The sequence below is a fragment of the Balaenoptera musculus genome, chromosome 2 (genome assembly GCF_009873245.2).
Source record: "Balaenoptera musculus isolate JJ_BM4_2016_0621 chromosome 2, mBalMus1.pri.v3, whole genome shotgun sequence".
Taxonomy (NCBI): Eukaryota; Metazoa; Chordata; class Mammalia; order Artiodactyla; family Balaenopteridae; genus Balaenoptera; species Balaenoptera musculus.
The window spans coordinates 122,370,470-122,393,462 of record NC_045786.1 but is presented as its reverse complement, the minus strand read 5'-3'; positions in this window follow the sequence as shown (position 1 = coordinate 122,393,462).

The following is a 22,993-nucleotide window of genomic DNA, read 5'->3' as shown; positions in this document are numbered from 1 at the left end:
CTAGAAATGCTAGTGGAAGTCCTTGAGACTGAAGAAAAATGCACAAAAAGGTAATCTGGATTGACAAGAAGGAATAAAGACATTGGAAATAGTAAATATGGAAGTTAATATAAGAGTATACATACAGCATTTCCTTCTTTGACTTTCTTTAAAAGACATGGTTGTTTAAAACAAAAATTGTAAAATTATATTTTGAGATTGATACTGTATATACATGTAATACATATCACAATAACACACAAAAAAGAGGAAATGAAACTATCCTAATGCAAAGTTTTTATATTTAATGGAAGCAAATATGTATTTATTTGAAGTATACCGTGATAAACTAAAAATGCGTATTGTAATCCTTGGAGCAACTATTAAAAACGATGTAAATAAGCAAAACTAAAAACTCAATAGAGGAATTAGAATTGTATAATAAAACATTTTTACACAAAAGAAAGCAGTAAGGGAGGAACAGAGGAACAAAGTTATGATACAAAATAAATATTAAGATGGCAAAAAAGTCATATCAATAAATACTGTTTATGACTTAAATAACATAATAGAAAAGGCAAATATTGTTAGACTAGAGTAAAAAAGAAAGCTCCAAGCATATGCTTTCTATAAGAGATTCATATTAAAATCAGACACAATGGGGTTGAAAATAACAGAATGCAAACACAAATCACAGGAAAGATAAGCAATTATTCTTACATCAGAAAATATAGGTTTAAAACAAGAAATATTAGTAGAGATAAAGGTGAAGATTTTTATGAATATACAAAAGTCAATACAACAGGAAGATACAACAATTACAAATGTGAAAGTACCTAACAACTGAGCTTCAAAATACATGAAGCAAAAACTTAGAAAATTAAAAGAAAAATTAGAGAAACAAGCATTTATAGGTGGAGATATTAACATTTTCTTAGTAGCTGATAGAAAACATAGATAGAAAATCAGTAAGAATATAGAAGACCTGAAAACAATATCAACCTCTGTGACCTTATTGACAATTGTAGAAAACTTCATCCAACAACACAAAAATATATATTCCTTTCAAACAGCCATGGAAAATTCACCAGGATAGAACATATGCTGGATCATAAAATAAGTCTCAATAGATTTAAAAGGTCTGAAATCAAACATTACCAACAGTGACTCACAAAGAAATTTAAAATTTTAATAGCTGTGTATCAAGTTAAGAAGACTGCAGGTTAAAGGTCAATATACACAACTCTATTTTATCAATTTTATTTCTATATCCTGACCAAAAACTTCCTAAAATGAAATTAATACACAGATTCCATTCACAATAGCATAAAAATAAAAGTTCATATTTAACAAAAAATGTATAAGACCTGGAAACTGAAAACAACACAACACTGTCACAAGAAATAAAGAAGACCAAGATAAATGGAGAGAGATATCATGCCCGTGAATTGGAAGACTTAATAAGTGCTAAGATGTCAAATTTCCTGAAATTTATTTATAGATTCTATAAATAAACCAAACAAATCCAAATTCCAGCAACCTTTTGCATAAATTGACAAATTGACTATAAAATTTTTGTAGAGATGCAAAGGATATCCAAAACAATTTTGAAAAAGAATAATAAAGTTAGAGGATCTACAACCTGATTCTAAGATTTACTAGAAATCTACAGTAATCAAGATGATATGGGGACTTCCCTAGTGGCGCAGTGGTTAAGAATCCGCCTGCCAATGCAGGGGACATGGGTTTGATCCCTGGTCTGGGAAGATCCCACATGCTGCAGAGCAACTAAGCCCGTGCGCCACAACTACTGAGCCTGCACTCTAGAGCCTTGTAAGCCACAACTACTGCGCCCTCATGCCACAACTACTGAAGTCAGTACGCCTAGAGCCCGTGCTCTGCAACAACAGAAGCCACCGCAATGAGAAGCATGCCCACTGCAATAGAGTAGCCCCAGCTCTCCTCAACTAGAGAAAGCCCGCATGCGGCAACAAAGGCCCAACGCAGCCAAAAATAAATAAATAAAATACATAAATTTATTTAAAAAAAAAGATATGGTATTGGTGTAAGGATTACACCAATACCATATCACCTTGATATAGATATATGTCATATATATACACACTTATTATATATACTTATACATCATTTATATATTATACATATACATGTATATATGCTGATTAGTGGAACATATAGAGTCAAAAAAGAAATCCATACAAGGTCAACTGATATTCTCCAAAGATGCCAGATAATTCATTGGTATTGGTTCACAACCTCAGGAGTTCCCCAGGTGAATTTGAAACTGGTCCTCAAACACAGAGGGCAAGAAGTGACCAAAGAAAGAGGAAGACCACAACAAACTGGTAGGTGGCAGGTTTAATAAACAAGGGAACTTACATATGAGGTTTGTCTTGGGTGGCAGCAAGATGAGTAGATCTCTGCACCCACCTTCCAGAATCTTAAAAGTTTATATAGAAGCCTTAACTGGGTTCAGTCATGTAAACTGTCCAGATGGTCTCAACACCACCTTACTATCTCAAGGCTGTGTCCTTGAAAATGGCTCCCACTGTGGGAGTAGTGGGTGTGACATACATTCCAAGGAAAGAGCAGGGGGGAGGAACCAGCTCTTGGGTCATGTCTTCTCTATGATCTCCACCAACAATTAGGGAAAGGATAATTGTGGGTTTTTTCTTTCAATAAATGATATTAGAATAACTGTATACCCTTAAAGGATCAATAAAGGAATATTGACTAATGATTTATTTCATTCAGTGGATTATATTCCAGTACTTATTTATTTTTATGCATAAATTGTCCCTTATTAGGCCCTCTGGACCATTTCATGGCTCCTTTAATATAAGTGGTAAAGTTGGAAAATCCCCATTTTACTACTGAAATAATAAAAATTGTTTGGGCAAGACTCATCAATAGATTCCACATCTAAGGGAGGATTCTGATGAGAAAACAATAGACAAACCCAAAATAAGAAATATTTTATTTTAAAAACAAATATCAGTGTCTTAGAAAGACTAAAGAATACCACCAGATTAAAGGAGACTACAGGGACATGACATCTAAACGCAGTATGTAATCATGGGGAGGATCCTGTATTGCAGGTGGAAATATTATAAAAGGAAAATGGGTCCTAACTACTGGGTAGCTGATAGAATTGAGATACAGATTATCAAAGTATCATACCAATGTTAAATTTTCTGAATTTCATAATTGTATTATGATTTTAAAAGAAATATACACAAAATATTATCAGAAACAAAAAGAAGTAAAGACACAGCTATAAAGCAAATATGCCAAAATGTTAAAAATTGATGAATATGAGTAAAGGATATACTGGAGTTGTTTATAATATTATTATTCTTATATTTTTCTAAGTTCAAAACTATTTCAAAATAAAAGTTTAAAAAAACCCCACAATAACCATATATAAGGTAACAAAAAACTCAAGATATTTCAACAAACTGGGAGGCAAACTTTATTTAAGGAAAGCCAATTTATGAAGAAAACAATCAAAACCAAAACTTTTTTTTAATTTAAGGTAAGGAAATAGTAGGCTTATCTCATCTTAAGAAAACATGAGTAAAAATACAAATATAAGCCTCATGAGAAAGTAAACATTATATGAAAATAATTTTGCTCTTTATTTTCCAAAGGGTTGAGCACCAATCCATATGCGGGTAGATAAGATAAAGATAATAAATAAGTGCAGCCAAAAGACAGACTTCTTTTCTGTAAGTGCAAAATAGTCTGTTAAATTTTTAACCTCTGAAAAAACGTTTGTATGTGGAACGTTCTCAAGTTACAGTTCATCCACTACATTGTGATAGAATAACACCTCATCATATATCATTAAATTAAAAGATATGCACTTTACTAATTAATCTCAATACCCATATGTTCTCTGGAATGGTCTGGAGTTCATACACAGGAATAATTAGTTTTTTAATGCATTTATACATACTTATGGTAATCTTACTTGTTGAAACCAAATATTTCAATTATGTCAATGCTCATACTTACTAACCAAAACATCTGGGCGTGGGCACAGAATTTAAAAGAAAGTTTCTTAAAATTATGCGATAAAAAAAAAAATTATGGGATAAAACAAAATGTCTCTTTCATCCTTTGTATTCAGATATTATTATAATTAAATTTAGAGTTGTGACTGGCACTTAGCAAATTAATGGGATTTAGATATGTGAAATACAGTCCAAGGACATTTAACAAGGAAGTAGAGAAAACAAAAATATACCCGTATTTTCAACTTCTGTCTAATGCTCCCTTCTCTATACTATACTTACTGTTGACTAAAGTTAAAAATACAATAGACAAAATTCTAACAGATATAGAAATACTTCATAAATTATTTATATGAGTCCATGCATGTGTGTTTTTGTTGTAAGTCACAAAAGTATTTTATAATCTGGTGAAACATTTAAAATAGAATCTCTTGTGTTAAAAATCAGGGAAATAATTTTTAACATTTTTATCACAATAGTATAAAAAAAATTAAAATGAATTAAATCCCATTACAAAATATTTACATTTCAGATTGTCATATTTACATGTTATTACATAAACCCCTAGAGTCATGGAGCAAGAGCATGTCCTTTAAGGTAGAGAAACATTTTCCATTTGAAAAACCAACTCTTAATGTGCTTTATTAGGCCCTAATAGAGACTGAATATAGGGCACTAAATGACCTGAGACCAATGAAACTTATTATGAGCTAATATTAACAGATCTACCAAATAACAAGACATAGTAGAAAAACAGAATATGGTGAAAATGATTTATTTACTTGTAAATAAGCTCAAAGGCATGTCCAGTTTCCCTACCTCTGCAGCACTGATGCTTCTCCCAATTCACACCTTTGGTCTTCTCTGTGTTTCTTATAACCAACTAACATAAAATGAAAGGACTTAGGCCTGATTCACAAATGTGTCAGTGCGGTAAGTTGGTTGAAGCCAGAAATGGATGGTTGCTGCCCTTAAAGGGCAGTCCAGAAGGACTTGATTATAGACCTATGTGAAAGAAAAGTTGGTCTTATGTAGATATATAATAACTCTTGGGTAGTGGGATCAGCTTGGTTAGTGGGTCAAGAACCTGAAAGGACCAAAACTGCAAGATCTGGGGACAAGAAAGTCTGGGGAAGAAGCATATGGATCCACATATGGAAGAGTGCACAAATGCATGCATCTTTATAACGCACATAATACCAACCATAGAAGATACACTTCAGAGAAGACAGAATGACCTGTCCTGACAATATCAGACAGATACTCTCATCAGCCACTCCAGTGATTTCACTGTGGGCCCAGAAAAGGAGGGATTATGTTTGCAAAAGTGGTAGCTGCTGATGAGATAATAGCATAGATTTCCTCTCACTATGCGGATCCAGCTATTGATCTTACTGAATACAGTCTGCCAACATCTGAGACTGATTTTGAGTACCTTTTATGGCACCATTTTTCAGGGAGGTCATCCAGCTATCTGGTGACAAATCAATTACATTATACACTTTCAACCTTGAAAGGGTCAGTGAAACTCCCTCAGTAGAATTGATAAATACTCCAGATATGATACTCTGGATCATTCAACAATACAAATGACATTGATTAGCCATAGATCAGCTGGATAAAGGTAATAAACTCTAGAATGAGTGCTGGAAAAGGGAGACGGAAAGTAATAATTGTAACCCAAGTACCATTTGTAGCTCAATCTTATAATTATAGCCTTTTAAAATGTATTGCAAATAGCTATTACCTTGAACAATTAGACTTGCACATCCCCTTCATTAGCAGAAGAAGTGAGGGCAACCTATTCTTATTCTATAAACCATAACTGGGTATCATTGAAGTATGGGAGAGGATCTGATTAGTCCATTGGGTAGACTGAATCACATCCAATTCATATGTCTCCTTTGCTTCACTTGGCTTTACCTGCCTCCTGATTCCTCAGGCATTTGGGCAATGGAGTACTCTAACTGCCATTGCTCTGACCTCATCTCTCAATATTCCTAAATATTGTAGGGTTTCCCAGAGTGAGGGCCAGGCTCTGACAGAGTATCAATTACCCCAGTGGAGCAGAAGCTCCGACAACTATGGCACCTAAGCCTAGACTGATCCCACCCACAGAGGCTTTGGCTCTTCCCACAAATTCCAGACTCAAATGAAGTGCCATGCTCAAGGTTATGATTCTGCATTCCTCAGCAGCTGTCCAGGAGGTGCAGGCAACACAACCTGGAAGGGTGAGGGAACAAATGCCCTTTGGGCAGATTTTGACCAATGAGAGGCAATATACATACACGAAGGAGCCATAGAATGAATTCCTCTCCCTTGCTCTCCAAAGGGTTATTCTGAGGCACAGTAGCCCCAGATGGCCTAGCCAGAGACATTGCTTAATTGAGCACACAGTTGTGTTTATGAAACTGTAGCCACCTTAGTAATATACCAACATTTGTTTTACTCTTATGCCTCATTTCCTTTCTCTTTCGCTATTGCTTCTCTGCATTTGTACTCCTCAATAAAGCATCATCATATAGGCTCTGCTTTTGAGAACCCAAGCTAAGACATAATAGCATAAAATAAGATTTCTTTATTCTACACTTCCAAGAAATTATATAGGCAAAAATGAAGTGACTATCCTACCACAGCTTTAGGATTACAGATGATTCTAGTTATTTATTGCTACAGAACAAAGACTCCAAAACTTGATGGCTTAAAGAATGAATTACTACTCTCATGGGTCTGTCAGTTGACTGAATTCAGCTGGGAGATTTTCACTTGGGGTTTCTCATGCGGTCACAGTCAGATATCAGCTGGGTCTATAGTCATCTGAAGGCTTGACTGGGATGGGCATACAAGATGGCTCATACACGTGGTTGGCAGTTGCTGACTGTCAGGAGCTCCACTGGGGTTGTCTACCAGAGAGTCCACTCATGGCCTCCAGTGTCTTTGAATTCTCAGTTTGGTGATCTGCTATCCAGAGGTAGCATCATAAGAGTGAGAGTTCCAAGAGGTAAGAAGTTTCCATATCAGTTAAGTGATTCACTGGAAACAGTACATCGTCTCTCTGTCCTATTCTATCAGTCTAAGATGTAACAAGGTCCAACCAGATACCAGGATGTGGAGACATAGTCTCTACCTCTTGATGGGAGAGCGGCACGTTCACATGGCTTTATAGAAGAACATGTGAGATAAGAGATGTGGCCAACTCTAGAAAATGCATTCTGCTACAGCGACATTATTAATGTCTTTTATAGACACGAGCAAAAGAGGAGAGCGGATATAAAGCAACAGTTGAGTAGTTCTTCCTACTGCAGACATTTACAACAGGAGTGGGCATTTCCTTTCCTTAAACATCCACTTTTTCACACTCACAAAATGTTTATTTCTTACCCTATAGTTTTTCTATTTTGGTAATTCTCAACTTTAAATGTATTTCTTGGCATTAAGCACACTATCTAGAGCCTTACAATACTATTTATATTTTTACCATGTGATTTTAAAGATTTTGCTTGAACATATCCATTCCTAAGTCTTCACCTCCAACAGTTAAAGATATGCTTGAATCAAGTATATTGAAAGATCAGAACACAGGGTGCAATCATAACCATTAAAAATTTTTCTCTTGACAAATTTTGTAAACCCTTCTTTTGGACTAGCTCATTAACCCTGAAAGAAAATTTAGACAGTCCCATATTCTTACATCTTAGAAAATTAAAAGTCCTCTAATCATTTTAGTCCCCCATACAGTCAGTATCACGTAAGAATTTACAATATCTAGCTCAGTATGAAAACCACTATTCCAAACTTCATTCACAATTAATACTTCTCTCCTTCCATTTGGGCCTGTGGAAGCCAACATTTGGAAAAGAGTCACAGAGATCTTCTTTATTTCCTCTCCTAGACTCCCTTTCCCTCTTTCCTCTGTTTGCTAACCTGAGTTTCTAACCCCTCCAGCATGAGTCAAAGCTAGAGGAACAGGAAAAATCTTACTTGATTCGTACTGTTTGAACTGCCTTCAAGGTTTTAAAAGCTGATTCTTTCACAGAGAAACTTTGTGGGTTATGGATAAGGTTGTCTTTGTCAAGGATGTTTTATCTGCAGCATCCTTGATGCATGTAAATGTGACTTCTCTGTTTGGTCATTTACAATACTCCCCTCAGGCCATGGCCAGTCACAGAAATTTTCTAGATTCTTTCTGCTGAAGTCTCCTCAAGCTTCCATGTGGCCCTCTTGTTCGGGACTTGAGAAGATCCAAGTCCAGCTTCAACATGGCCTACACATAGGATCATGTTAAAATAAGGCCAATGGCCCACTCTCACTGTTACTATAGATACAAGCCAGCCTTTTGTCATTTAGATTCTTATGACCACAGTCCACTGTCTCCCAAACTCCAAGTTCCTGTGATTTCATATGAAATTGAAAAAAAAAAGTTGAGAATAATATCCCAACCTCTCCAAAATAATCCCATGTCCAGTGCACAGCCTCTCAATCTAAATTATAAATAGGTGGTTAACTATGGTTCACAAAACTCTTAGTTATCTCATTTATAGTACTGCTTAGAGTCTAGCACTTTGCTTTGCTTTGGAAAGTGAAAAGGGTTGCCATCTACTGTTTTATGGCAAAGGAAGTCTCAGGGCTTAGTTCTTAGCCTTTCTTCCTAACTCTAAATCTAGGCAGAAATGTCCCAAGTTAATATTCTATACATGGAATGAAAGTGAGACCAAGAAAGAAAGTTAACATATAAATGAAATATCTCAAAGCCTGTCCTCTGAGCCTATAGAAGCAGCAGTTGATATCTACTGTGGTAAATCTGACTGTCTTTAATTCTAGGAAGTAGATAATTTAAATAGCAAATACATATATTGCAGTTGCAGGAAATAGAGTACATATTGTCATTACAGTTTGCATATCAACTCCTTAAGAGTCTGGCTAGCAAGGATCTATTCCATGTAGAATGCTCATTTCTGGTAAATTTGTAACATTTAATTTTTTGTTGTATTTTAATCTAGGAGCCATATCCTGGACTGTGGCCACCTCCCACATTATTGTCCACCTTATTGGCTAGCCTTCGTACTTGATATGCACTAAATGTGATTCAGTGTATAAAAAAAAAAACAAATTTGAGTAGATCTGCTTTGTAAATATTAATGTTCATATACTTGTGAGCAGAAATATCTTCTACAATGGAATTTTATAATTTTCAGATAATATTAAGTAAATTTTAAATATATAATTTTTAAGTATTTGGTAGCATCAAATACTTAATAAAGCCCAAATTCATTTTACTTCTTACACCCCAAAATAAACTTGTAAACTTGACTAAATTTCATTTAGTTATTTATGCATCTTTTGAATAGATAATTTGAGGTTTTATCCCTTGTTCTCACATTATCACAGCTGACAGCTCCCAGCTACAACTCGGAGTAGAATGTTGACTAAAACTGGAAACTATCCATTTGTTCTCCCTGCCTTTTGCCGTTTCCTGTAATATATTTTGATAACAGTAGGTTAGTACAATAAGATATACCAATTTCTCATTGACTAAATAATCAGTGACTTATTAGTTCTAGAAATTTTTATATTATTGAATAAACAAATTGACATAAAATTGCCTATAATGACATCTCCTATCAGTCTTATGAGTTTTTGTGTTTTTTTTAAAAATTTATTTATTTATTTATTTATTTATGGCTGTGTTGGGTCTTTGTTTCTGTGCGAGGGCTTTCTCCAGTTGCGGCAAGTGGGGGCCACTCTTCATCGTGGTGCGCGGGCCTCTCATTATCGCGGCCTCTCTTGTTGCGGAGCACGGGCTCCAGACGCGCAGGCTCAGTAATTGTGGCTCACGGGCCTAGTTGCTCCGCGGCATGTGGGATCTTCCCAGACCAGGGCTCGAACCCGTGTCCCCTGCATTGGTAGGCAGATTCTCAACTACTGCGCCACCAGGAAAGCCCCAGTCTTATCAGTCTTGATTGACAGAAATAGCTTTTCCTTATTTGAGCTGATAAAATATTGTTTTCTTACATGTTTTTGCTTATAGTAAACCTGATCAAAATAGTTTTTGTCCTCTAATCCACTCCTTTTTCTGTAGCTGATACTCTAACAATCTGTTCTGCTAACCCCAGGTAGCTGTGCTTTCTGAGTGTCTGGAAACTTTATGCTGCTATTTCTCTGACTGCTAATCTTCAGGGATTATATACCAATTTTATTTTTATCCTCAGCCTAACATTAGTTAATTACCTAGCTCTCCTTCATTCTCTATAAATAAAAACAAAATAAATTATAAAATACTATAAATAAAGGAATTGCAAGAATTACTATCACGAGTAATTTGGGCCTCTGTTTCTTTCTAGATTGTATGCAAAATTTTAAACTTTGTTAGTGAGAATTGTCTCCTAGGAACACAAGTGGTATATTGTGTTGGGGGAGTGGGGGTTGTGGGGAAGACCTGACTATGACACCAGAAATCCTTAGTCTGAGATCCCATCCCTGACTATATACCTCCAGGCAAGATGCATAATATTTTCAGTTTCAACCTCTCCAAGGGAGGTATAATGGGGCTGTTATGAAGACTAAAATTTCTGATACTGAATGCTATGTAGCTTTTTGTAGGTCCTCAGAAATTAGACATTTTATTCTCTTATATAACCCTTCCAATATTGGTCGTGTGTGTGTGTGTGTGTGTGTAAATGGGAAAGGATAGTGCTGTTTATTATTGGTTTCAGAGCTCACTGACCTGTGGCTTGTTTTTAGGATTATCCAGATAGGTAAGTAGTATATATTCAAAGGCACCTGAGCCTCTCCTGAAATTGAGGTTTAAAAGACACTGTCACACACTACTGTGAAAATGGTCTGTGAACTCAGTAAAGCTCTAGTTAAATTTCATTTTTTAAGCTTGTTTTTCTGTTACAACACTTAAAGACTTTATAAAGTGTTGCTTTTCCCTATTTATAAATATTTAAAACTTGTAAAGCTGACTGTAGCTGGGCAATAATAAATAAGGTGCCTAAAAAAGACTCTGGAAATGCTAAAGTTGACACTTTACAATATGTAGAAAAAAGTGAGGTGAAAATTGTGAAGCAATTTGGAGACAGAGTGAATGTATTCATACATTTAAGCATCAAAGCCACACTGGAGAGATTTTCACAAAGAACTCTAAGGAAACAGAAAGTGTGACTTATGGGTATCATTTAATTAAAAGCTTCTCCTCTGAAGTCATACTGATTTATCATTTCTTAGCCCTGGCACATATATTGAAAAAGACCAATAGCTTAGTGCCTTCCTGCTGGAGCTCCTCATTGGTGCTGACATATTCTTATGCATAAGAAACAGTGAAGGATTATTTAAATCTGGGGTTCGTTTCCTAACACACAAGCCAACCATGGAAAAGTTACATAAGTATGTCATACTAAGAAATACTTTTTCTCATTAATCATATTTTCCCAACAGGCATGAAATGTGACAACACAGTGTCGTGATTAAGTTCATAATTGTCAGAAAAGATCTATTTTTATAGTACCTAAGGCTTTCAATTCAATTCAAAACCACCAGAATAAACACTGCCTAATAAAACAAAAATTCTACTAATTATTTTCCAAAGTATAATATAAAATTAATTGGAATTTTTTCACATGGAGTCTCATTTATTCTTATGGATGTTAACAAGGAAAAAATATATAATTATAACACCTGGCCCAAATGATACTCTCAAAATCTTTGTTACCAACACACTTTTTAATTATGAGTATGTGAAAATACAAGTGCATGTATAAAAGAGAGGTTTGTTAATGACACAGAATTTATATTTTAGTCTCCTATCACCACCAAAAGTCCTGTGTTTACTCAGCTACATCTATAGTTAAGAATCCTTGGAGCTCCTACCAAATAGTTTTGGACTTCTATGGACCACTGACCCCTGATGAAATTTCTGCAATGGAGATAAACTTACAAACTTATTTACAGATACTTACTTAGTACTTATTATCTGCATTCCCCCTTTGTTGTGTAGAATACAAAGAAATATAAGAAACTATTCCTTTCAGGAACTAAAAAAGCAGTTGAAAATCAAATATACATATTTAAAATACCAAATATCCAGAAAAGACAGCACACAACTAAATGCCTTAAAATAAACCTGAATTGCAAAGTTATTAAGACTTCAGTGAAGTAGAAGAAAATGGTAAAAAGTTTCCTTAAAGACATGGTTAGTTTTTACACCAAACCACTGATGTCTTGTGATTAATGACCCCCTCATTTCAGTACCTTTGTAATAGGAAAGAACAAGTCTGACTCCATATTGGATCTGTTTCTTTTACTATAATATTTATATATTACTGCCTTTGCTGCAAGTTAATCACTAAAGGGTTGTTGCCTATAGCTTAAAATATACATAATGGCCCATCTCCAGGTACCCTGCCTCCCACGCCTGAGTATTAAGCTAAAATACCTTTGTTTAGCTCACAGGAAACATCCTGACCAGGCCCACCTGTGAATGGCTATAGGAAAGAAGAATTTAACACATTCCCTCTGGAGTCTGGACAGAACTAGGAAATATTTGCAGCAACTTATCTCCTTTTTTAAACTTTATCTCCTCACACTCCACCCCCCAACCATAAAAGAAACTAGCATCCAAACCTGGGAAAGATGGTTCTTTAGGACATTAGTCCACCATCTTCCTGGTCTGATGACTTTCTGAATAAAGTTGCTATTCCCTGCCCTAACACCTCATCTCCTGATTGACTGGCCTGTCCTGCAGCAAGCAGTACTTATGGTAACCGCTTGGCTAATCCCATTCCTTCAGACATCAAGCCCTAATTCTATAAATAATAGGATGTTAAAATATGACACCTTCTGTTTAAAGTTAGGAAGTATTGATACTTCCATATTTCAAAGATCATCTATGTGGAACTATGCAAAGATTTAAAAATATCTAGCAATCCTTGGTTCAATAACCACCCCCAAAATATAAAAGAAATTGAGTGGTATTAACCAAAAACAGGGAAATAATTTGTTTGGAAAAAGACTGTGAGGTTCTGTTGCATATTCTCCTCCCAATCACACCCTTATCCCCACAAGAAAGAGATGAAGGACTTCATGGAGACCAGAGAACATGGCCCATGACCCCAGCAGTATGTGGGTTACTAAAGACAGAGCAAGAACCAAATTTAAAATTGTGTCTGACTTGCTTTTTTGACAATGAAAGAGAGTGAAATGGCAATGTTGAGAACAACCTGTCCTAGCACAGTTTGTTAGAGACCACAAAGGGAGAAAGAACTGGTCTGGAGAGATTGTAAAGGGATTTTTTTTCCCCAAGACAGATGCCTGGAAGAGCCATGAGACCCTAACAAAATACATATGTGTGGAAAGGACCATTAAAAAAAAAAAAGGTTAGCAAAGCTGTAAGCAAAGGAGACATTATCTGAATTAAGGGAACCAAAGGTAACAAATCCTGTGATAAGGGGTCCTCCAGAAACCCAAAGAGCCCTCTACAAGAGAAAGGATCAGCTCTCAAGACCTTTCTCACACCCAGAGGCTCCCTTACTTTATATGCCAGGCACAGAGAGAACTGACACCAGAAAAAGACAGTGCCAGTCAAGCAACATCTTGCCTCACCACTCCTCTCCCCCAGCTCCAAATATAAAGGGATCAGAACACACAGTCAGATTGCTGGTGTGGAGGAACAGAAGAAAAAAGTGAGAAAATTAGATGAGAAACCACAGTTTTCCCTTTACCACTCTGTAGACTTTCAGGTTTAAAGGAAGTCTGAGGTAGGGGAGAGGTTCAAGCTTTGATGAAATTTAGAATTTTGACTGTTACTCTGAGCCACTCATTTTATATTAGTGAAATGTAATGGTTATCATGTCTGGAAATTACTAGAGTGTTTACTATTTAAGACTAATAGAAAGGGTGGTGGTTATCTGTAACAGATTTCCCTAAGGATAGTGAAGAAAGTAACCTATGCAGGGAGACAAGAGGTGTGAAAGTCAAACTGTTTTCTGTTTACACACAGTAGAGTTCCGTTTATTTCAATGGAAATGAGTATTGCATATATTTTCACCTAAGTAAGGATTCTAAGTTGAGACTCTGGCAAAGACCTGGGAGAACTATATCACTTGATATCTCCCCAAAATCCTGAATGTTTTTCACATTTGGTTATTTATCTGTAACTGAATTAAAAAACAAACAAAATAAAGATAATGTTAATGCAGATTTTTCCACATCAACTCCTCTCTAATTCATGAGCATCAATATGCTATTTTCTGGGCTTTCTCTTATCCCTGCTATCTTTCTATTACATGTAAATTAGACAGATTTTTCCAGAAGTTCAGTTTTGCATTATCTCAGCCTTAATACTTTCCCTGAAAGTATATTTAAAGGCCAAAACCATATTTTTTACATAATAAAATTGTCATAGAAAATGTCATAGAAATTATAAACACAAAACATGTATTATATATGTTTCCTAGTCAATATTTCTTTCCAAATGTTTAGTAATATTAGAAGTTGTGCTGTTCACCAATTTTGACAGTAATCTATGTCCATAACTCATCTCAGAGCTTTTGATCTAAAATAAAAATGCCTGTAATTTAACTCAGTTGCAGCCAAATTACTTAGGCAATTGACAAAGAGGTAAACTTAACTTTAAATAAACAAGGTGCAATTCCAATGTGGTTGGGCTCCCAAGAACTTCCTCAAGGTTTCCCCTGTCCCCTGTTGTCACCTTTACTTCATTCACAATATGTTATCACATCCCTTCAGTAGAGATTCAACTCAACAATATACTTGTAGGTAATGTAGATTTTACTAAAAATTTCCTTTGAAAACTAGGAAGAAACTTTATATTGCATATCACATTACAAAATTCCCTTGTACTTCTTATTAGGCACCTCAATTCTTCCTCCCAAGCCCCACCCTGAGTAAAAGCCTATTTTGCTACTCTTGGGAACTATTTATCTCTGGCCTTCACTTTTCTTCACCCACCAATAAAAGTCCTATTAATAGCAGACCATGACTTCTCAGAGAACAGTTTATATATTCTAACTCAATGTATTAGTTACTACAAATTACCCCCAACATTAGTGGCCTCAAACAATACTTACTATCACACAATTTCTGTAGGTCAGGAGTCAGGTGCAGCTTATCTGGGTCCTTTGCTTCAAGGTCTCTCACAGGCTGCAATCAAGATTTTAGTCAAGACTGAAGTCATCTCAAGACTCAGCTGGGGAAGGGTTTACTTCCACGTTCAGTTATGTGGTTGCTGGCAGGATTTAGCCCCTCACAGCTGTTGTCTGGAGGCCACCCCAGTTCCTTGCCATGTTGGCCTTTCCATTGTGCAGCTCAAACGTGGCAGCTTGCTTCATCAGAGCAAGAAAGAAGAGACAGAGAGAGTGGAGGCAAGAGGGAAGTCACAGACTTTTTGAAACCTAATTTTGAAAGTGGCATTCCAAATCACTCTTGGACTATTCTATTTGTTAAAAGAGATACACTAGGTTAAGCCCATGCTGAAATGGAGCAATATATGTGTGTGTGTGTGTGTATATGTACATATATAGGGAGAGAGAGAGAGAGAGAGAGGAGTGGGGAGAGGGAGGAGGAGAGAGAGTGGGGGGGAGGGGGAAGACACACTTCAATATCAAGAGTCAGGGATCATTGCAGACCATCTCAAAAGGCAGCCTACTACATGCAACAGTGCCTTTAGGGAAATCTCACTCTCCACTTCGATTGACTTATCAATATATTGACTCAGTAGTAACAGGTCCCTTCCAAAGAAGGGATTCTATTACTAAGAAAAAGATATTTATTCATAATACCACCAACACAAAAACACACACACTCACACACACACACAGGCACTTCTGTTCACATGCACATACCACCTAAAAATATACCAAAGAATATATATACAGGACATGAAAATAATCATCTTATATGGAAAATGATTCTTCCCTTTAGAGTAGGATTCAAACAGGATCACGTTACATAGAAAACACTCCTGTATATATTATTACCAAAATATGCAACTTATAAACACAATTTCAGATATATTTCAATTATATAAGAAAAAAATATTCTAATTTTTAAATTATTTCCATGTCAAGTTATATCAATCATTATGTTTTGATTTAACATGTAAACTTTTCTTAGAGTTTTCATGAAGTCAAAATATAAAATGACTTGGGGCTTCCCTGGTGGCACAGTGGTTGAGAATCTGCCTGCTAACGCAGGGGACATGGGTTCGAGCCCTGGTCTGGGAAGATCCCACATGCCGCGGAGCAACTAGGCCCATGAGCCGCAACTACTGAGCCTGCGCGTCTGGAGCCTGTGCTCCGCAACAAGAGAGGCCATGATAGTGAGAGGCCCGCGCACTGCGATGAAGAGTGGTCCCTGCTTGCCACAGCTAGAGAAAGCCCTCGCACAGAAACGAAGACCCAACACAGCCAAAAATAAATAAATAAATAAATAAATAATAATTAAAAATATATATATATATATAAAATGACTAGATGAGACCTTCCTGAAATGAAAGCTATAAAGATGATTTTAAAAGATCTTTGCTTATGAAAAGTTTTAGTTAACATTCCTTACCAAGAACAACATCAGGATGTTAACTCTGACAAGTAGAAATAATGGATTGTCTATTCATCAGCCTGTGGCTGATTCTGGCTTCTTAGAAAAAAGCAGAATGACCTGTTAACCTTAGAATGTTCCATTCCTTTACATTCCCATATTTGTATCATGTAAGCAAAGATGGAAAGGCCAGGCTGTGAAATAGAAGAGAAATAAACTGAAAATATAAGTGGAAGCATGAATGATTTTAACAGCTACTTTATAACCAGAGACTACCTATATTCATCTATGGTTTGTCACACTGAACACCGGGAATGGTGTGGGAAAAGTACAGAAATTTTACTGTTACACTTACTTCTATCAAGTTTAGATGTCTCTGGTTATCTAGGAGTATGGAGATGAAATTGAGAAAAGGAAATAAGATGTCCAGGAAATATGCCATTGTGAATGCAAAATGATTAGAAGCAGCAAAAGATAACCATTAAGGAAATATCACCAATGCCAAAATGCTGAAACTAGGAATCATTCCAATATTATGCTACAAAAATTTAGGATATCTTGTTATACAATATACAAAAAATAAGAATACCAACAAGAACACAATTAAATGATGTCAAAATTGAAAGAGGACATGGTGAAATAATATAAAATTACTTTTTCCCGAAAGCAGAGCACTATGGTAGACTATTAGTAAGAGTGACCTTTTTTAAAAAAGAAAATAACAACAACAACAAAAACAAATAGGAAAATTGGGACTTTACTTTCCTTCACATACCTTCACCCACTTAGAAAAATTAAGTTGTTTGGTTAGTATAATCACTCTCTTTAGAGAGCAATTTAACTATCAGTATTCTAATTGAGAGAATTGGGGGAAAAAAAGGCTTTTCTTATATGGAGTCCCTTTTCCTATACATATGGAAAGCATTCTTGGGGCCCAAAGTATAGAAGCTGGCCATGCCTTGACATACTCATTTATTCAGGCACTCATTTATTCATTTACGTCTGGGCTCACCACCATATGAAGCAACACAGCAAAATTTGAAGGCCTTCACTCAAAAGCAAGGAATATTTGCTCAGTTGGGCAAAATTGGCCCTGAATTTCTATGCTTTCAAGAATCATATAAAGAAAAACATGACAGAGACAAAATGTTGCCTGGAACTTTCCATAGCCCCACCCACCTGTCCAAACCATGTAGGTTATTGAATATCATCCTTCAACTTACATAATTTCAATAAAAGCTCTAACTAGAGGATTCAAGATATATCTTGGTAAACAGAGAGGGAAGCCAAGAAAATTCCATTCGAAATATTTTTCTTTTTCAAATATAAAGGTTGGACAGAAATTACTCCACTGACAGCAATGTAGAATTATGGAAATATTCTGTAACTAACTAAAAGTATGCACGTTGCATACAAAGTGCAAGTAAAGAATAAAACCAGCAGATGATGAACCTCTGAGAACTGTAAGACAGATAGAAGGACTACATAATTGAATGAGTGCTATCAGAAGCAATAAAGAATAAGTTCAACAATGTAGAAAACCAAATCAGAGATGTGAAGAAGACAACTGATAAAATCACTTATAATGCAAAGTAAAGGAAACAACAGATGAAAGTGGAGCTACGGAGGTATTAGAAAGGCCTGGAAGACTGACACAAAGATAAACGTCAAAATAGTTTGGATGACTGGAAAAAATAATAAATAAAACAGAATCAATAAAAAATAGCATTTATATTTTATTAAAAAGACAAAATACCAAAAAATAATAAAATTTTAAAAATTTTAATAATGTTATTATTTTTTAAATATCTGAAATAAAGAAAAAATTAAACGTGCAAATCCAAGGGGCTTCCATGTAACCAGAAGGTGTAATGAATTTAATTTAATTAAAATTTTAATAAACAACAGAGTAGAACCTAGTGACATTTTTGTGTCTACCTAAGGATAGACACAAAAATCTCATATCAAAACAGGCAGGAAAAAAGCAGTCCACTTACAAATAATTTAACCTAAAAAAATCAAACTCATCTTAAACTTCTCTTGTATGTTATTAGATGTCATGTGTTACTGTCCATGTTTGAAATCAACAGAAAGGAATCCTCAAAGTTCATATGCTCAAAAATATACCAAATCTATCGGAAGATACTATTCAACTAAACTTATTTTGATTAATCCAAGTGAAGAGTTTGTCAATGGAGAAGGAAGTCTTGCTATAAAAGTCTTTGCAATGAATACTGATTCAAGTAAAACATAATTAAATATAAATAACTGTCACTCTTTCTAAGCTCTGTAATATGTAGGTTAATTTAAGCTTTCCTGGCACTTCTGTTATTCTTTTTTCATTATCTATTATTTATAGACTGCACAGAGCAGGTCCTGTGATGGGCCCCGCTTAGTGAAAGTTGAGACGTGTATATATGTGGTGTAAGAAGAGTAAATGTTCAATATTCAACATTAATAATTTTTCCTTATTAACCTTGTGATGTTTCTTTAACATGCTGTGGGACAGCAGTGGGGCCATTTTTTATTTTAATAGGAGATTGATTATTTACTGTGACTATTTCTATTCTAGAATTATTCACATGATAGAGGACTTCATTCTAGGTGACGCTACACATGGAAATAATCCTCTTTGTAGGTGTAGACATAAAAGTGATGCTAGGAAAACATATATTTCCTTTAAAGAATGCTTACCAAAGTATAAACCACTAATTACTGCCTGTTACTGTGGTGCATGTCTGTGTATATGTGCATTTTCTGAACAGCATAAACTAACAACTCTTGGATGTTTTCCCTTCTTCAGCTCAGTAATTATATTCGTACTTAATTCTGAGCTTGTTACATATAATATTTTGCCAAATATGATGATTTAGAGTCATTTTGACACAGGCTTAGCATCATAAATATTGACTGTGTAAGAACATTGACCATATTTGCCTAAAATATGAGGATTTTGATCCAAATACATGAGAATTTGAAATTGAAAATATGCAAAAATCTCACTCAGACCAGTATCTTCAGAAGCAGTTGATGGATGTGACTTGTCATCACTGCCAATGCACTAAGTTCAGGCTTTGATTTCAAGAGTTATTCTCTACTGTGTATCAGTGTTTAGTCCCTGCTGTGGGCAATCAAATTATAATAATCAACCCAAAACCAGAATGATAATAATCCTGTACTGTCTAATCTTTCTGTCTCTCTGGTATTTGTTTTCTGGAAACAAAGAAACAAACAAAAACGGACCACATAATGAATCACTGACAATACAAAATTCTCTAAAAGCTTTCTTCATATTCCTGTACCCATCTATTTCTCCCCCAAGAATCCTGTGATTATACAGACTAAAGTGACCTCAAAGATCACTGAACAGATTTAAATCCTTCTGCTCTGCATACTTTGTACTTTATTATAAAATCACCACCTTTTGACATGATTACTGTTTTCAGCAACCTCCAGTTAAATTTTACTGTTAAAGAGGTGAAATAATGAGTGCCTCTAGCTGTATGTGGGTAAGTGTCCACACTCACACCTGTAAAAAGAAGACTGGCATTCTCTGAAATTTTAAATAATTGTATAGTTTCCTTTCTTGCTTTGCTTTCTATTTTCTTTCCTTCATGCATTTCTTTTTTCATCCCTCCTCTCTCCCTTCCCTTCCTCCCTTCCTCCGTTCCTTCCTTCCATCCTTCCTTTCTCCCTCTCAGTCTAAAACTATTACGTGGCCTGAACAGTTTAGGAGTCTATGGGGGAGGATGAGGCAGTAGCACAACTCTGAGTGTTAAAACACAAATGGAGTAAAAGGCATTTGGGAGGAAGTGCATGAGAGGCTGTGTATGTGTTATCAGAGCCTAAGAGGTGTAAGAGGGCATACGACAGGAGCCCAGTGTGGTGTCTCAGAGCCTGAACAGTATGAGCAATGGTCTGAGAAGGAGAAGGAAAGTGGTGAGAAGACATCCTGGTTGGTGGTTGGAGCCCAAGTAGGGTGAGGAGGTCCCTGTGCAGAGGGGATGGCTGCTGTGACAGTGGGAAACTGGTTCCATGAAGGGAGCACCAATCCAATTGTAAATATACTGTGGGTGAATGGAGCTAGGCTTCTTACTATTTGAGGAGAGGACTACAGATATAGAAAAGGAGAAAACGAAAATGCACTTTGTGTAGTTGGAATAGAATAGGAATTTGAGGTATCAGTTTGAATAGGAGGTATTAGTATGAATTTGTGGTTTTTTAATACAGAAAGCGATCTACTGGAATTAAAGGTGTTAGTGAAATCATATGGTTTTCAATCTAAAAAGATACAGAATTAAGTATGAGTGTAAAAGGAAGGGTGTGTGTGTATGTGTGCACGCGCATGTGTGTTGTAGCTCTATCGACTTGTATAGCCTGAGAAAAACAACACCCCAATGGCAATGACCACACCAAGATCACAGATCTTGGTTTCTAAATAGTATTCTCTACTAAAAGGAACCAGAACTCCTTGTAGAAATAGCTGAGTCCAGGCCTGGGGCTGGGAAAGAATAAGATGATCCTGGAACATCTTGCGCCAGAAAGCAAGGAAGTGCTTAATGATGGGGGCATATCAAAACAAACATAGAAACAAAACAAAGCAAAATTAACTCAAGAGCCAGCTTGAAGGTGTTCACACTGACTGCATCTGGACATGTGAGCAACAAAGTAAATAATAGCAAATAACATGTAACTCATTAAGCAAAACAAAATCCATTAGTCCATACTGAGATAAATAAATTTTTTAAAAAGAAAACTTCTTCTTACAGAGGAATGCAAATTAATAAATGTAGAAGGAACAGTAGTTTAGAAAATCACCATTTGACAATTATCAAAGCAAAAAGTAATTAAGCCAGGAAACATCAATGTATGCTAAAACTAGTAAGTGAAATTTGGAGGGGAAATAGAATATTTATATACTTTTCAAACTACCTCCCCACAAAATACTTATTAAATATAAAGGAGAAAAGAGTAACTTTACAGTGGAAAAACTGGAAAACCACCACTTTAATCCAATGACCAAAATTATCAGCATCAGCAATGTGGCAAATCAAAATCATGTGCCACCTGATAGGATGCTATGAGCATAACACAGCATCATTTCTGTGATATCGCTGCCAAAGATGCATAAGCTGAATGCAATTATGAGAAAGCATCAGAAAAACCCAAGCTGAGGGTTGTATTTATACAGGAAAGTCCCCTTTTTGCAGGTAATATCAACCCAAGTATTTGAGGATGGTGGATCATCATGCTGGCAATTTATTCCCAAACGGTTCAGGAGAAAAAGTTCTTTGTAATAGTCTTCCAAATTTTTTTGTAAATTTGAAATTATTTCAAACTCAAAAAGAAGAAAAATAGTATAATGTGCATTCTTCCCCCTGTATTTTTCTTTTTTCTTTTTGCAGACCTCAGAGTATGCTCTCCTAATCCTGGATATCACAGTAAGGAGGTTATGTGTGGTGATTTTTGCCAACAGAACGTCAAGGTAGAAAAGATAGGTACTAGTGGAGCTTTTTATCTACATTACTTTTTAGAACAATTGAGTAATATAGATGAATAACCAATTACCAGTCCTGAGGTATCTGAACTAGTTTTCCTGTTGTTCACTTGTGAAATTATTGATAGGTAGAGAGAATTCCTAATTTTAAACCAATGGTCCCTCAAAATTATATGCTAGAGGAAGGTTCAGAGGTTACTTTTTTTTTCTTAAACCAATAAAGGATAATGAAGAGAGAATATCACATTAGCTCAGAATAGATTCACTGTTTCCAGTTCTAAGCATAATTTATTGAAAGGTTTTTAATTTAATTGACAGTATATACACATAATTCAGAGGAGATGATGACCATAGCATAACAGAATTAGAGATGAAAAATCTCAACATGTTGCCAACCAGAGAGGACATCATTTATCTCCTTGCATTTGGGTGTTTTGCTAAGTTGGATGTGAAAACCTCTTACAAAAATAATTCATAAGCAGAAGATATATGTTTTTAAATTATTCAAGCAGAAATAGATTTTCAGGGAGGAATGGCATAAAGATTTCATACTGATAACCTATAAATTCTAGAAGCTATAACAGGTCTCATTCAATGTTTAACTCTTTAGCTCCCTCCCTGCATCAGGTTTAGCCAAAACTGCAAAGCAGAAACATTTTAGACTCTTCCGTTTCTCTATTCAGTGTCCTCCTGACTTATGTCTTTATATCCTAAAATCTTAGAAGTCAGGCCCAATCCCAAATCCATTCTATCACTGAAGTAGGTTTCTAATTAACTCCTTAATATAAAGGAATTAGAAGTTAAAGAGTATTACCCTTCCACTAATATTTGTATTTTGGCAGTCAGATGTATGACGGTTCCCTGAGGAAGGTGTGAATCTTCAGCAAGTACAATATCAGGCACCTGAACTGATCATTCTCCATCC